At 37.1% G+C, this 15,264-nt stretch overlaps 1 protein-coding gene across 2 annotated transcripts in view; it reads left to right on the top strand.

Annotated features, from left to right (window-relative positions):
- LOC117373554 (forkhead box protein J3-like) overlaps nt 1-15,264 on the top strand; it is a 73,213-nt gene that overhangs the window by 17,613 nt on the left and 40,336 nt on the right. The window lies entirely within an intron of this gene.

Here is a 15,264-nt window from a genome sequence, read left to right as displayed (position 1 = left end):
TTATAAACACGAATGGGTCTGGAACCATATCCTGTCTCCCTGATTCCAGAGGGCGTGATTGACAGGTGAATTACCCACTCAGAGAGATGTATGCTATGTTTGTGTTAAAACAAACATTATGGCTTACGCATAGAAGGAAAATAAAACAAGAAACAGCATGGATTTCTGCAGAATCAACAAACTCTTATTTATCTCAGGTAAAAGAAATTATATATTTTGTGCTGAAATGACACAAGACTTTCAAGAAGATGATTCTGGATTCCAAGAGGATGTTGAAGATACTGGCTGGACTGACCAGTTTTAATCATCTGTTTTTTTGTTTTTTTTGTTAATCTGCCTTGACTGAAATATAGGCACACAATTGCCACTGGCGATTTATAGCATTTCTTGACTATTTTTCTTCTCCATATTGCTATACCCATGGTCTGTGCACTCTTACAGTGGTATAGCTAGTTTCCCATCACCTCTGACTTCTCACACCCTTGTGTTCACCGACTTCAGAGACTTGAGGCCCTTCCTTTATCCAGGGTTTTGCACATGTTTTCAACTCATGCCTCATACTCTTGGCATATCTTTTTAGATGTAGTGTCCAAAAATGTAGTTGCTATAGCATTTCCCCTAAATTATCCATTGATTATTGTTAACTATTCATCCAGTTCTTACCAATATATTTTTGTGTTATTTAAAACCAATGCATTCAAACCAAATACAACAGAATAGGCTTCATATATACTTTTTGTGTTTTTTAGTACAGTAAATGTATAAGAGAAATGCTATAGCATTCCAGTTTGCAGGACAGCAGCATCCTCTGCTCTGTAATGTTGGACTGGACCTTGACACAGCATCGTTAGTAGGTGTCCACATGAGGGCGCTTTAAAGAAAGTGAGAGAATGTGGTTAGCTTTGTCCTGGTTAGGTAGGTGTTGATCTTGATTTTGACCCATTCCTAAGATATCTATAAGGACTTTCTTGAGGACTAGGAAGATGTTCTGTAAGAAGAGCTCATTTTCGAATGACATGAGATGATAGGTACAATTAAGAAGAGGATCTGATATTTGAATGTTAAACAATCTCACACTGGAGTTGTGTCAGCCTTATTTTTGCCCTTTTGTGAAAGATGGACCTCTCTATTTCTCTGAAATTCATCAAATCTATCGCCATTTGGGACACCAGTACTAAAGTGTTTACCCGTCCCAAGTTGTTACTGCACACATGGAGTACCAGGAGGTCAAGGGAAGGCTGTGAGGAGAGCTCCTCATAAAACCAGAGCATAACCAACCCCATCTCATACCTTCTGTGCAAACCACCAATAGTACGGTATCCAGGCCAGTGCTGTCTCTGAATTTACTTGGGCATACATGTTCTGAGCGGCTCACCTGACTGACTCCCACGATCCAGACTTTAGGACAGCTGTGGTTCTGGGTCACTGCAAAGACATGGCCTTCATTGTAAATGTTGTGGTGACCTGGGGCATTGTCATTTTTGGAAACTTTGACCTTCAAAATCCTCCTTCAGTTTTGTATGCAACATTTAATCTTGTCCCTAATTCTTCCCCAGACTTTTTTAAGGCCCTTTTTTGCCAGTGTTTTGTAAAAGCCACCAATTGAAAAAGCTCCTTTCTTTCGGTATAATAAAAAGTATACTGAAATGCTCTGAGTTACTGGTCTGCTTTAAAAATGCATGTTTGACACATGCAGGTACACTTTATTGGTACACTTCCCCATAGGGAAATTTGTCCTCTACATTTGACCCATCTTTCAATGCCGCTGGAGCACCTGATCAGGAGTAGTGGGCTCCACAGTGCGGCGCCCGGGGACCCATCTCCATGATATATTTGAACAGTACTGAAACCGTTCACTTCAAATTTATCTTAATGCATGTTGAACCTACAGGCTAAGATCAAATCTTAACAAAATCCTATCACCAGTCATTTCTTAATAATATAGCTTATCAAACTTGTAGTTTCTGACATTTCTTCCCAGGTTATTGCATGAATTAATGGCTCATATTACATTTAATTAATTTTCACACTCAGGCCTCTCTTTCTTGGCCTTGTGCTTCAACATTTACTCAAAGAATTTAGTGAAATATTCTTAGGAAACATATTTTAGACAAGTCTGCCAAATGCCATTAAATAAATGAGAGTTGCAGATTTTCTTGGAATCTGAGCCAGTGAAAATATGAAGAATATCATATTTTTAATATTCAGGACGTGTGTGATGATTAAGTCTAGAGAGGAGAGGCTTTGACACAGTGGTCTACTGTTTCATCGTACAAGTACAGACTTGGTCAAAATAACACAAATGTATAAAATTGTCATGATGAAAAATGCTCTTACCTTGAACACAATGGACACAATATCCAAGGAAAACTTACAAATGCTGAGCCGCCAAAAATTCAGAATAAACATAAACAAATGAAAAAAACCTGACACTTAGACCTTGGACAGCAGTTTGTATGAATGGCTTGAGAGGGGATTGGTTGAGAGGTAAAGGTGAGGTAGGAATAAAGAAATACAGTGTTCCTGGTTGAATATATTTTATTTTTTTATTCTTGAATAATAAGTTACTAATTTATGTAAAATGGAAAGCTAGGCAATGCCATCATCTTACAGTGATGTTGTATGGAGCTATTACTGTTGCAAAAAGATTTGACATCTGTAATTTGATTTGTCTGTATAAGATGTGTGCCTAATTTGTTTTGTGCGTGTATAATAACTTGTTTTGTGCATGTGTAACTAGATTTGTGCGTGTGTAACCGGGTTTGTGCATGCGTAATTTGATTTGTGTGTGTGTAACTGGATTTGTGCGTGAGTAATTTGATTTGTGTGTGTGTAACTGGATTTGTACGTGCGTAATTTGATTTGTGTGTGTGTAACTGGATTTGTACGTGCGTAATTTGATTTGTGTGTGCATAACTGGATTTGTATATGTGTAATTTGATTTGTGTGTGCGTATACCTGGATTTGTGCGTGCATAATTTGATTCGTGCATGCGTAATTTGATTTGTGTGTGTCTAAATTCATCAAAATAAGCAAAAAATGTCTAAGTCCTACGCACGCAGCTCTAATTACACAAAACTTTTGCAACAGTCGGCCCTGCCTTGGTTTTCTGTGCGTATAAATCCATGGTCAATTACGCGTGCACAAATTTCAGTTAAGCATACAAAAAAGTTATGCATGGACAAAACAAGTTCTACACCTGTTTTATTACAGATAAATCAAATTACAAAAGATGTACAAATCTTTTTGCAACAATAATTGCTCCATAGTTTTGGACAGATTTCTTCACTACCCCCTTTTCACAAAGCTGTTCAATTGATATGGAAAACCTTTGCCTCACTTAGTCTTCACTTTGCATTTATTATTTTTACAATTTCCAAAAATTGAACCAATATTCCCCCCTCAAGTAAACTGTATATTGGTACTCTACTCTCTTGCATTACAATTTTGTGCCTTAACCCTCAATTCTGGACCCTCTGCTACACATTGCACATTTAAAACCTCTTTATTTCTCCTTTAAAATAGTCTTCTGCGACCCATGCTTCATTCTGACAGCCGAGGTGGGACAGTGGTGGCTCCTACATGGGACTAAATGCCTGCACAGTTCTCCCCATTTCTTCCCTTAAACTGCGATTTGTCATCCAAGCTGCACCTCACCTCTGTGAATGTACTTTTTTATAGATGTACGCTGAGTTTTGGGTGAATCCTACCAACATTTTTCTGCTTATTTTGACAATTCTTTATTAGTTTCTGCATACCTATTTTTAGAATGCAGTTGCTCAATCTGACATAAGCATATTCATTTTTTATCTGACATGCAATAAATAGGGCAAAGATTTATTGAAGCGAGGAGAGATTTAATGAGAACAGAATTTAATGTATGTGTGGCACAGAGATTTGTCTATAATTAGAGAACAAGTTCTGTTGCTAGGTTGGTTTGGTTTAGCCATTTGTTTAATCTTGTCCTAGTTATGGGTTTGTAGTCCAGGTTCAGCAGTTGAATTCACAAAAATTGAGGTTTGGTTTATTTTTTCACTTCTGTTCTGTGTATTTTTGGCACTTGCAACATGGTTAACATGGAGTGACATTATTGGTTGACATAACAAAACAAAAAAAAGCGACTAAGGTTGTCAATTGGCCTGGGGGTCTCAGGGTCCCTCACGAATTGATACGTGATACATGGCTCACGATATGATACCACCTATGGTGATAATCAATGTATTGCTCATGATCACAATTTTTTTAAGAAGCCATAAACCAGGGGTGCTCAGACTTTTTCAGAATTTGAGCTACTTTTAAAATGATCGTGTCTGAAAGATCTACCACCTAATACAAAAATGTTAAACATATATTTATTTGTAAATGTATTATGAATTGTTACATGTACAGTGCATTTTGATGTACTTTGCACAATGTCATGAGATAATACTGCACAACACAATTGAACTTCCTACATGTTCATAATTACTTGAATGATGATTACTGCTCTGACTTGCACTGAATGGAATCAGTGAGGGATGAATAGTTCGGGCAGTAGCTTCTGACAGCCAGGAGTAAAATTGCATTTTTCCTTTGAAAGCGATAACAGAGCTAATCATGCTGATTACGGTTTTGTCTTTTTTTTATAGCCATAAAAATCATGTCAAACGAAGTATCAGAATTTACTGCATTTTTTCACACAACTACTTCTATTTTACACATCCATCCGTATTTTTTCTTTTACGCATCGAATAAATGACTGGGAAAATCCCAGCAGCCCCCACGCTCTCATTCGTCACCTTCGAGAGACAACAGAGGCAGATTACTGTAATGATGGTAAAATATTTAGACAGCCCCATGTCTCCGCTTTGAGACGCCGTTTGAACTTACATGAGACCACGACTTGGCGCGGAGTTACGCTGCTGAAAGTCCGAAACCCGCTCTATTGGCGATGATAGGATCCGACGCTATAGGGTTAAGCTAACTCGCGCTTGTTTATGCGTGTGCAGCGCCCATGATGTGACCTAGGGTCAAGTGTAATCTGACTGTTGTCCTGTATATTAGTCATGTGACTGTATGGATGACGGGACGCGATCTACCCAAAATGCCTTCGCGATCGACTGGTAGATCGCGATCGACGTAATGAACACCCCTGCCATAGACTGTATAGACTAAGTGAGAGTGGCATCACCCATAGCGTTCAGCTCCAGTCAAATGAAATTCATTGAGGCTAGTAAATTTGGAGCTGAGTTCCACATTAAGAATTCCAAACATGAGTATCATAGCAACCAAAGACCCAGTTCAAAACGAGGATGCTGAAGGTAACGCCCCTTCCCGCCTGCACCGCTGCTTTAGCAGTTAGTGGGCGCTTAGCAATGCTGTCAATCAAACCTGTTGCTAACGCTAGCAGGAGTGACCTTGGGAGAGAAGAACGCACCTGATTTGTCTATTATTAATGTCTTCAACAAAATGTCAAAATAAAAGCACCAGGATCATGTAGAGGGGGTTAATACAAGCATTTTAAGACCAAAATTACGAGGCTCACTGCAGCAATTACAGAGGGAGCTTCCTTCCTCTAGAGCAGCAACAAAATTATAGCACTGTCATAAAATAATTTAGTAAATAAAATATGCAAAAAAAAAAAAATTTCGGCGATATTTCGAGACAGCAACGCATGATCTCAATACTGTATCACCAGATTTATTATCACAATATGCTGATATTTCAATATTTTTGTACATCTATAGTTGTCAAACCAAATCGACCCAGAAACAAATCTATACTAAAAATACTGAAGTATTGAAACAGCACACTACTAGATACTCATTTAAGCAAATATCAACACTGTAGGAACAAAACAAATGGAACAATTTGACCTATCCAGAATAGTTTTGGAATGGCCTTGATCTATATAAGAACTAGTTTGAAATCACATAGTTATATTAAAGGGCCCATATTACACTGTTTTCTGGTATGTTATAATGTTGTTTCCTCATCACAAGCATACCCGTGTTTAACGCACAAACCTAGGCTGAGTTCTGCTCTCAAACTGAAAATGTTCTCTTCTACCTTGTGATGTCATGTGGTAATACATGAAGTGTTCAAATCTGTTTTTAAACTCCATACACCTTCACTAGAATCATTTGGATAATTTCAGCCCTGGAATTTCCAATGTCGACTAAAGAAAAAGGTAAAAGGTAGCTGTTACCTTGAAAAAATACCGCTTCATGACATCACAAGATGGAACAGAGCATTTAGAGCTTTGGAGATGTAGACAGACTAATAATAAAGGATAATTACTCAAACATGTGTGAATGAAACAAAACACAGGTATGTTTTGATGAGGTAACAGCATTATAACATGGCTTAAAACTCACACGAGTCAATTTTGCACAAAATGAGGCCTTTAAATGTTTTTTTGTGTTGGAAATGACATTTTTTGGTTGGTCGGTTTTACTATGATTGTGGAGTAAAAATCAGTGTCAGGCTTCTTCTCGAAATTGAGTTTAAAATTTTAGTATTGTGACATCCCTAAAAGCAAACCTATCAAACTCTGATTCAAGGTTTATGGTTAATTTCCTCTTAAACCTTGTCTAATCCTGATTGTGGCCTTTAGTTTTAGTAGTGGATTAATCTTGATTGATAGAAGTCTTGACTGATGCTCACTTGAGTTTACCTTATTCTAAAGCTGGTACTACTAGTCCTATAAAGAGTCTTGGTTTAGTCCCTGTTTAGACCTGGTTTAGAAATGTAGTTTTTACCACCCTCTAAAAACCACAACTTTGACCCCGTCGTTAATTATATCCACGTGAGAAACAGCGTTGGAGTTTTTAATTACACACTAATCACTTATGGCAGTGGTGGTATTAGATTCTTAATTAAAAGCTTGAATTTCTGCCGCTCTCTCCTGCAGGATTTGGCCCTGGCCCAAAAATGCGTTTCCCTTCTGAACCAACCCAGGCCTCCAGCACCTCCATATGGCTAATAATAGGCTCTGTGCACTCAGGAATCCAACAATTACACCACAAAATGGGCTTAGCATTATCGACCGGTCATGTATCGCACAAGAAGAAATACACACTTGTCTTTGTAATGTCAAATAGCACTACGATCAGCAGCCTAAAATAAATCAGTATTTTCAGTCAGTAGGAAAGGGCAAATGGCATTATAACAGTGTCTTGTTCCAGTTTGGCTCATTTTGTTGGAATTGTCATCTTAAAAACACGCAGAGTATGTCGTGGTAGAGGCTCAGGAAGTTTTCAAGGTTTTTAGAAGTAACACTCAAATGGAAAACATGCACCTGCTGAGGAATAGCAGTGTAGATGAGGCTAAAACAATAGCTGTTAGTTTCTAGGTGTTAATAAGGGCAATGTGGGTAATTACAGATTACGATGTGTTTTTTTTTTCAGATTGTGTAGAATCCAGAGCAGCTGATGGCCGATGAGCTCTGCCGATACTTTTGGGTCAATAAGTAGGGCTAATTTTGATTTGATTTTACTACAAACTCACCCACAACCTCGTTTTAATACAAACTGGAGCATTGTAGTTACATTTTATGCACTACCCTCTTCGCAAAATTCTTTATGCATATCCTTTAGGCAGCAGATTGCCCCAAGCAAAATATCGACCTCTGATGGAGATTTAAGGCCAATAGTCAATATGCTAAAAAGTGCAATAACTAGATATTTGTTCTTTATTTAGAATAGGTTGTCAAGCTTCACCAGGATGTTACCCCGGAAGCGCCTCTTTCCGTTGTATCCTCCTCTTCTTCCTGGTTGTCACTTCTGTTCTCCACATCCACCCACAAGACATGGACCTCCCTGATCTCACAGCAGGAGTCACTAAGATGCCATGTAGCTGTAAACATGCTATGGTAGCTTGGAGTCGATTTAATAAAACGAGCCTCCATACAATATCGCACTAATACGCTTCTAGTAGTTCTTCCGACACATATTGCAGCTCACGCATTTTAACACATCCAAAGACATTTAAACTAATAGAGGAATCAGATATAGTTCAGATTGTGTTTGTCTCTAAACTAAAGGCTTACTAATGAGAGTAATATCATGGCGAATTAAAATTGTGTTTAATTTACTAAGGAAAGTAGGTGAATAGGTGAAATCCTCCAGCTAAGGCCAAGTTTATCTAAAGATCTGCAGCTGGGCCCCCGGGTGCTGCACTATGGCATCCACTGCTCCTGGTTGCCCCAGTGGCATTGCAGGATAGGGCAATTGCAGAGGACAAATTTCCTCATTATACTCTCTAGAGGTAATGGCTGCCTTTGCAATTCTCTTATTGCAACCATACAATTTTGAATACAATATTTTTTTCTTGCAAGTGTATGAGTTTGTAAGTATGGGCAGGGCAATATGACAAACTAATTAATCACATTTTTTTCTCCTGCTATTGACCCATCACAATTCTCTAATTCAATTATATTTTTGTCCTTGGCTTTTTCCTGAACATGAGTCATTCCTGTAATCATTTCCATTTTAAAAAAAAGTCTATTTTCTTCCTCCAAAGTCTGAACTGTGCTCCAAACTACATTCCTTTACTGACCCAAGCACATCATTGACAATTAGAAATGACTAAATCTCTTTCTGAATTAAAATTTGATTAACTGAACATCTCTATTTTTCCAAGTATCACTATTTTCATACCGTATACATTGCTATATAGTGTATACCTATAGCTTTACATTGTCTTTCCGTCCAGTACCTGCAGACAGCCCCTCATTTGCAGGTATAGACTCCAGCTCAGCACATCTCCTCCTCACACACACACACACACACTCACACAGGCAGAGGAGGCACGGAGGACGGGGGAGGGTCCTTCAAATGAAATGCATATGTATGAGAGTTTTTGAAGCCGTGACTCGTATTCGGGGCAGCATCCTGAACCAGCGCCTGTCACCCCGGCTCCGTCAGTTCATAATAAGGCACCCGGGAGACTAAACTTCTAACACACCTGGCCCACAAAGACTATACAGCTCCTGCTACCTCTGCTCCTCTCCTCCAAACTTTGCCACATTGCACCCTCTTTCAATGCACCAGCGGGTTCATAAAATATCTCACGTTTTTCTGTTTCTAAATCAGTGTTTGGGAGTGCTTATGCTGAAGGACAGACTCGGTGCGGTAAACTCGATAGTCCCCCCTGTGCTGAGGGTTAATACCATCTTGGAGAACCTTTAGCCTCTTGACCCGCCGTCTAACACCAGTGGGACTCAGGCTTTGAATTTCTAGCAGTTTTTCCTTGCTTGGATTTTCTGGTGTTAGCTTTTCAATACTGCCGAAGAATGTGCGGCTATAGTAATCTTTTTTTTTTTCTTGGATAGAAATGTGAAAAATAGATTATATGTAGGTTGCATAAAGTAAGATGGGAATTTGATAAGATATATACTACAGAATGTCTATAATAAATAACAAAAGCTCTCCCCTGTAATATATCTATACAGTCCTTTTCAATAAGAGCTAATACTAAGCGACTAATTGTGACTAGTTGACTATAAAAAATAATGGTAGTCTTATTTTGATAACTGTAATCGTTATTTAGACCAGGGGTGTCAAACACATTTTCAACGAGGGCCACATCAGCAAAATGGCTGCTCTCAAAGGGCCAGATGTAAAATAAATCTAACTACTTTTTAAACTGGTTAATTAACTATTTCTGTATTTATTACTTATTCAAGTTACAAATGTTGTATATGCATTTTCCTAGATGTAAAAATATGACTGTGTAACTGTGCATCTCCTGATAAAATGACATTTTAAGACCATCATACCTTTTAATTTACCCTGTCGAGGGCCACATAAAATGATGCGGAGGGCCACATTTGGCCCGCGGGCCTTGAGTTTGACACATGTGATTTAGACTATACATACATACATTTCATACGTTTCATAACAAACAACAGTGGAATTAATAAATCAAAATGTCCAAAAATAATAAAATGAAACTAAACATAAATGGTCTCTTTAGTCACCATATTTCAACCTTTATTTGGTTAAAAAAAAAATCTTTTAAAATGTACAATAGAAATAACCGACTTATCGAACAATTAATCGCTAACTAGTTGACTACAAAAATACTTGCTAGTTGCAGCCTTAATTAAGATGAACATGTATTCTAAAACAACATTATACATTCAGGTTGTACAACAAAACTGCATCGCTCAAATGAAGGGTTAGTCCTAAGCCTTCTGTCCAGTGCAGGTATCGAACCCCAAACTCTCTTGCTGTGAAGCAGGAGCTTTAACCCCGGAGTGTTACTTTTATAATGAATTTACAATAAATTCACACACTATATTGGGTGCATTTAGTTATATAATCTGTATAATCACAGTAAAGGGTGCTACACATTTGTCAGTTAGCTTCGTGTTGCTTGCTGCCTTATTAAATTAGCATTGTTTTCCACTCCTGTATGATCTCCAGAGCACACATACCAAATTCCAACAAAGTTCTGATTGTATGATAAAAATAAACACATTTACATGTGTATTCCGTTAAAATCAAGTATATATCTTTTGGAAAGTGTTTAAAACTGCTCTTAATTTGATCATATGTGTACTCAAAACATGTGCTCAGAAACTAAATCTAGTGTAGGACTTGATGTCTGAGATAAAACAGAATTGGAAATGAAGACTGATAAATGTTTCTGTTTTAGCTTACCAAGTTTATCCGAGTCCATGCAGAGCTCTTATTAATTAAAACAACACTATATGGTAGGCAGCCCACAATACATTGGCCTTGATGTTGCCGTGCCGATGCCTCTTCACATCTCAAGTCTGTTTAATCCAGTTGAGAGGAAATGCCCGTTCGATTTGCCTCAGCGCGGTGACCCAGATCTTCAGACCGGAGTTACGTAACTCCAGTCTGCACCATGTGACCTCGTCCTCCTTATTATTATTCTGCTATTGCTGCAAACTCAGAGGGACGCACGGAGGGGTCCATTTGAATACATGACGCTGCAACAGAAATAAACAGGATGTTACTTGTCTGACCTGCGCTCTTGTATAGCCCTGTCCTTTGGTCTTTTGGTGTAAGGATAAAATGGTAAAGTTGAGGTAGGAGATGTAATGAAAAACAAATGGTATCACAATAGTTGTTTTGAAGATGTGCAAATTTAGAATAATGTGTTTTTTAAAAAGACTGCAAAAATTGTTATAAAAAGACTGCAACTAGAACATCATTTTTTGGTCTAAAAACAAGCTTAGAAATCAATTGGTGAAATAATGATACCATTTCCATTAGGGCTGCACAATATACTGTATTGTATAAATATTGATATACCAATATTGGATAACACAGTCAATATCACAAGCAAATAAATATAGGTTCCCCAATTTACAGAAATGATTGTATTTGCAATTTTCACACATTAGACTTGGGTTGGTCTTGGTTTGTTTCTGTTCAGCTTTTACTTTTACAGTTTGACTTGTAAATTAAGACATGTACATTTTTGTTTTAATTTATCTGATCTTATAGTGCCAAAATCTATTAAAATATCACAATAATATTGATATTGCAATACAAAACATAGTTGACTAATATTACTTCTGTTTCTCATATCGTGCAGCCTTAATTTTCAAGGTTTTAAAAGGTCTGGCTGAAGATTAAATAGAAGCAATAAATTACATTATCCAAGGATCATATTTGTCAACAGAGTAAGTGAGAACCTGTGAAAAAATGTATTATTTAATTAAACTACTAAATAGCTACTATCAAAATAAATAAAAATAATTTCTTATCATAACCCACAGCCAAATATCAGCTTTTAATATTGCACCCGAGTTAGTTATGTCACGCACGCCAATGTCAGATTTAATTTCGATACAAAAATGCTCGATACATCTTTTTTTTATACAATCAAATTACATTTTCAAATCAAATCAAAATAACAATTAACTTTTCTTATCCATTAGGAATTTCATTTGCAGATTTTCTTTATGAAATTCCATATTGATGGTTGTTTTGATACTTAGTTTTAACATGATTAGTATTTTGCTATACATTTTTTGACAACCCTATTGAAATTACATTACGATATCCATTTTCACAACCTGACTTCATCTCAAAAGTCCTGCTACATGTCTACCTCTGCGCTTGGATATCGAATGGCTCTGATACAGCCAATCAGACAGACTGCCGTTTTTGGAGCAATAACAGAAACCCAACCCAAACTCTTGAGAAACTACTTCTTTCTGGTGCCTTGTGAATGCTGGTGCACAGTGGTATTAATTAGCAGCAGCAGATGAGTGCAGAGCGGCGCTGCGAGGGAAGGCTAGTTCATTTTAGGTTAGCCCGGCGTCTACCTCCGTGTTGTTTTGTGTGGCTCGTCTTGTACACAACATACAGCCAAACAAAAGCTTTTAATATTGCACCCAATGTCAGTATCCTCCTCATTATGGGCCTGGAAAAGTATGGATCTGTTCTCGCCTTAAAAGTGAATGTCCAGTTTCAGAAGTGAAGGAGGTAGCTGTAGTAGCGCCGGTGGTTAAAAGTGTGCCGGCAACTTCGGTAATGAGAAAGTAGCAAAGTTGGGTTAGAGTTTGCATATTTGGAACAACGGAAAGTTGTATCTGGACAAAGATGAAAGCTAATTTGAAAGTGCATACAGTATAGATTTGATCAGCAATTATTTATATTTATTCATTTATGCATTATTTGCTTTTTACTCTTCCTGTTGCAACCAGCCTGCCCCATACCTTGTCACAGTACAGAGGAAGTGTCTTGCTCATGAACAATAGCATGGTTTTGCGAAAATAAAATAAAACATTTCTAAATCTAAATTCATTTCCACAAACAAAAAGGAGGTTGCGTTGTTTACTGAGGAGCTTTGCGATTTGATTTTGCATCACTTCAAACTACAGTTTCGATTCAGTCATGTTATCTTGTGTAGCCCTGTCGTGCCCTGTTGTGCAGAGCCATACCATTCTTACATTTTGTGTCAAATATGGCTATTGTCAACTAACGACTTTCTTGGTCAACTAAAGACATGCTTTGCTGATTGATAAGTCGACTAAAAAGGGGGTGTGGCAAACTCCCCAAACTATTAAATGTCTCTATAATCTGACCAAAACTGTAATGTACTCACACAACTACTGGAGAGCTCATACAAAAACAAAACAACTATCTATACAGAAAAGTACTAGGAAACTGAATTGTGAAGAAAATGCAGATCAAACTCATGATTCACTTCCAAATCCTCAGCTTATGCACTACATACCTTGCTGTTACTGCTCTTGTCCCATGTGAATTCTCAGAACCTAAATAAAATAATTAGTCAATTAATACACTAACACGAGTAAAGGACTACAGCCCTAGTGTTAAAATATGTAAAGACATGAATAAACAATAGTATACGTTACATTGATTGTTTTTTTATTTTATTTTTTTGCTCCATATAACTCCAATCTGAGCATACATGTCCAGATAATTATACAAGGTAAGCTATTCACAACTTGTAAAAATAGCAAAGACTTTCACTTTCAAGAAAAAGCAAAGAGGAAGTGAGCACTGACATGTCACCTCCCACTCTGAGCTGCATCTGTCTGTCTGCCGTGCTCTCCAGATGTCCACATGTTTCATTCTCACCTCAGCCACTAACCTTAAACCACTCTAGTAACTTATGCAGATCAGGAAGCAGGGTCTGTGCAAATTAAAAAAGTTCAAACTGTTGTTTCTTTTTCCTAAAAGTGAAGTTGTTGCTCTTTTCAAACCATGCCTCAACATACACAATGGCCAAACAAATACAGCCCTGATAAGGTGTGAGCTACGTTTCATAACACAACATGTAAGACATAACACATCGTTGCAGGTAGTGATGCACCGATACAACTTTTTCCAAAGATGATTCATTTTGAGTACTTGCCAATACCAACTACCAATACTTGAAATTATTTTTACCGGGATTACAATTTACTATTGAATACAATGTATTATTTCATTATTTAGCCTATTATGTATTATTATTATTATTATTATCTATTTCACTATTGTATTATATAATTTATAATTTCAATTTCAATTTTTGTATCCTTTTCACTGTAATACTTATTTGAGGGGCTGTTTCAGACAAACAAAATGTCAAAATGCATGCATAAGAAAAGACTCACCAGCACCACATAAGCCATGTTAACCATGTTAGCATGCTACTATGTAAACACAAGCACTGTACTGATATCCTTTGAACTATAAAAACCTTTAAGAGTCCTAAATATTTTCATAGTTCATGTGACAGTCACATATGATTAAAGCTGAGCTTAATGTACAGAACAGTTAATGTGCTTTTTTATGCTCAACCTCTCACTGCTCATCTGAGAGACGAGTTGTGTGTGTCAATTTAAGACACAGCGCAGTTATAGGCAGTTAGTTGTATTGGCTATTGGCATCGGCAGTTCATTGACGAGTACAAACACCTGGTATCAGACCGATACCTGATACTGGTATCGGTGCATCCTTAGTTGTAGGAATAAGAGAAAGAAATATTTGACATACAGGAATATTTCCTACACATTTGGGCAGTATTTAATTGTTATGGCGACTAAGTTAGCCTCATGTTGCTAACTGCTAGCATTGTTTTCTACTCCTAAATTATCCCCACATCTCACTAACTATAGTGATTGCATTATACATAAAAAAAAAAAAAATTACCTTTCTATACAATTAAGATCATGAAGAGATCTTTGGAAAGGGCTTAAAGGGCCTATATTACGCTATTTTCTGATCTATTTTTTGAGATCAGTTGTTAGTTGTCTTTTGTTTCATTTGCACGTGTTTAACACACAGTTCCTGCATATTTAGGCTGAGTTCTTCTCTCAAACAGAAAACACTCTGTTGCAACTTGTGATGTCATATGGAAATACTTGAAGTGCTCCACTGTGTTTTTAAACTCCGTAGACTTTCACTAAAATCATTTGAATAATTTTAGCCCTTGAATTGCCAATCTCTATTAAACAAAAGGTAAAAGTCTGTTATCTTTAAAACTGCCAGTACATAACACCACAATGTGGAACAGAGGATTCTGAGGTTTAGAGTTGTAATAATAAAGGATTACTCAAACATGTGTGAATGAAACAAAAATTCTGGTTATGTTCTTAAGGAGGTAACAACATTCTAACATGGCTAAACTTGGCTAACATGGCTCACAAGAATCAATTTTGCGTAATATAGGACCTTTAAAAGTACTTGGAGGCAGAAATTTGTTTAAAACATGTAGAAACAACAAGCAGCTTTATAAATGAAGATTCATGTTTTAGCTTACCAAGTTTTATTCAAAATTTCATGT

This window comes from Periophthalmus magnuspinnatus, chromosome 7, assembly GCF_009829125.3.
Source record: "Periophthalmus magnuspinnatus isolate fPerMag1 chromosome 7, fPerMag1.2.pri, whole genome shotgun sequence".
In the NCBI taxonomy this organism is placed as follows: domain Eukaryota; kingdom Metazoa; phylum Chordata; class Actinopteri; order Gobiiformes; family Gobiidae; genus Periophthalmus; species Periophthalmus magnuspinnatus.
Note: the sequence above shows the minus strand (reverse complement) of the source record. Positions and strands in the feature narration are given on the sequence as shown.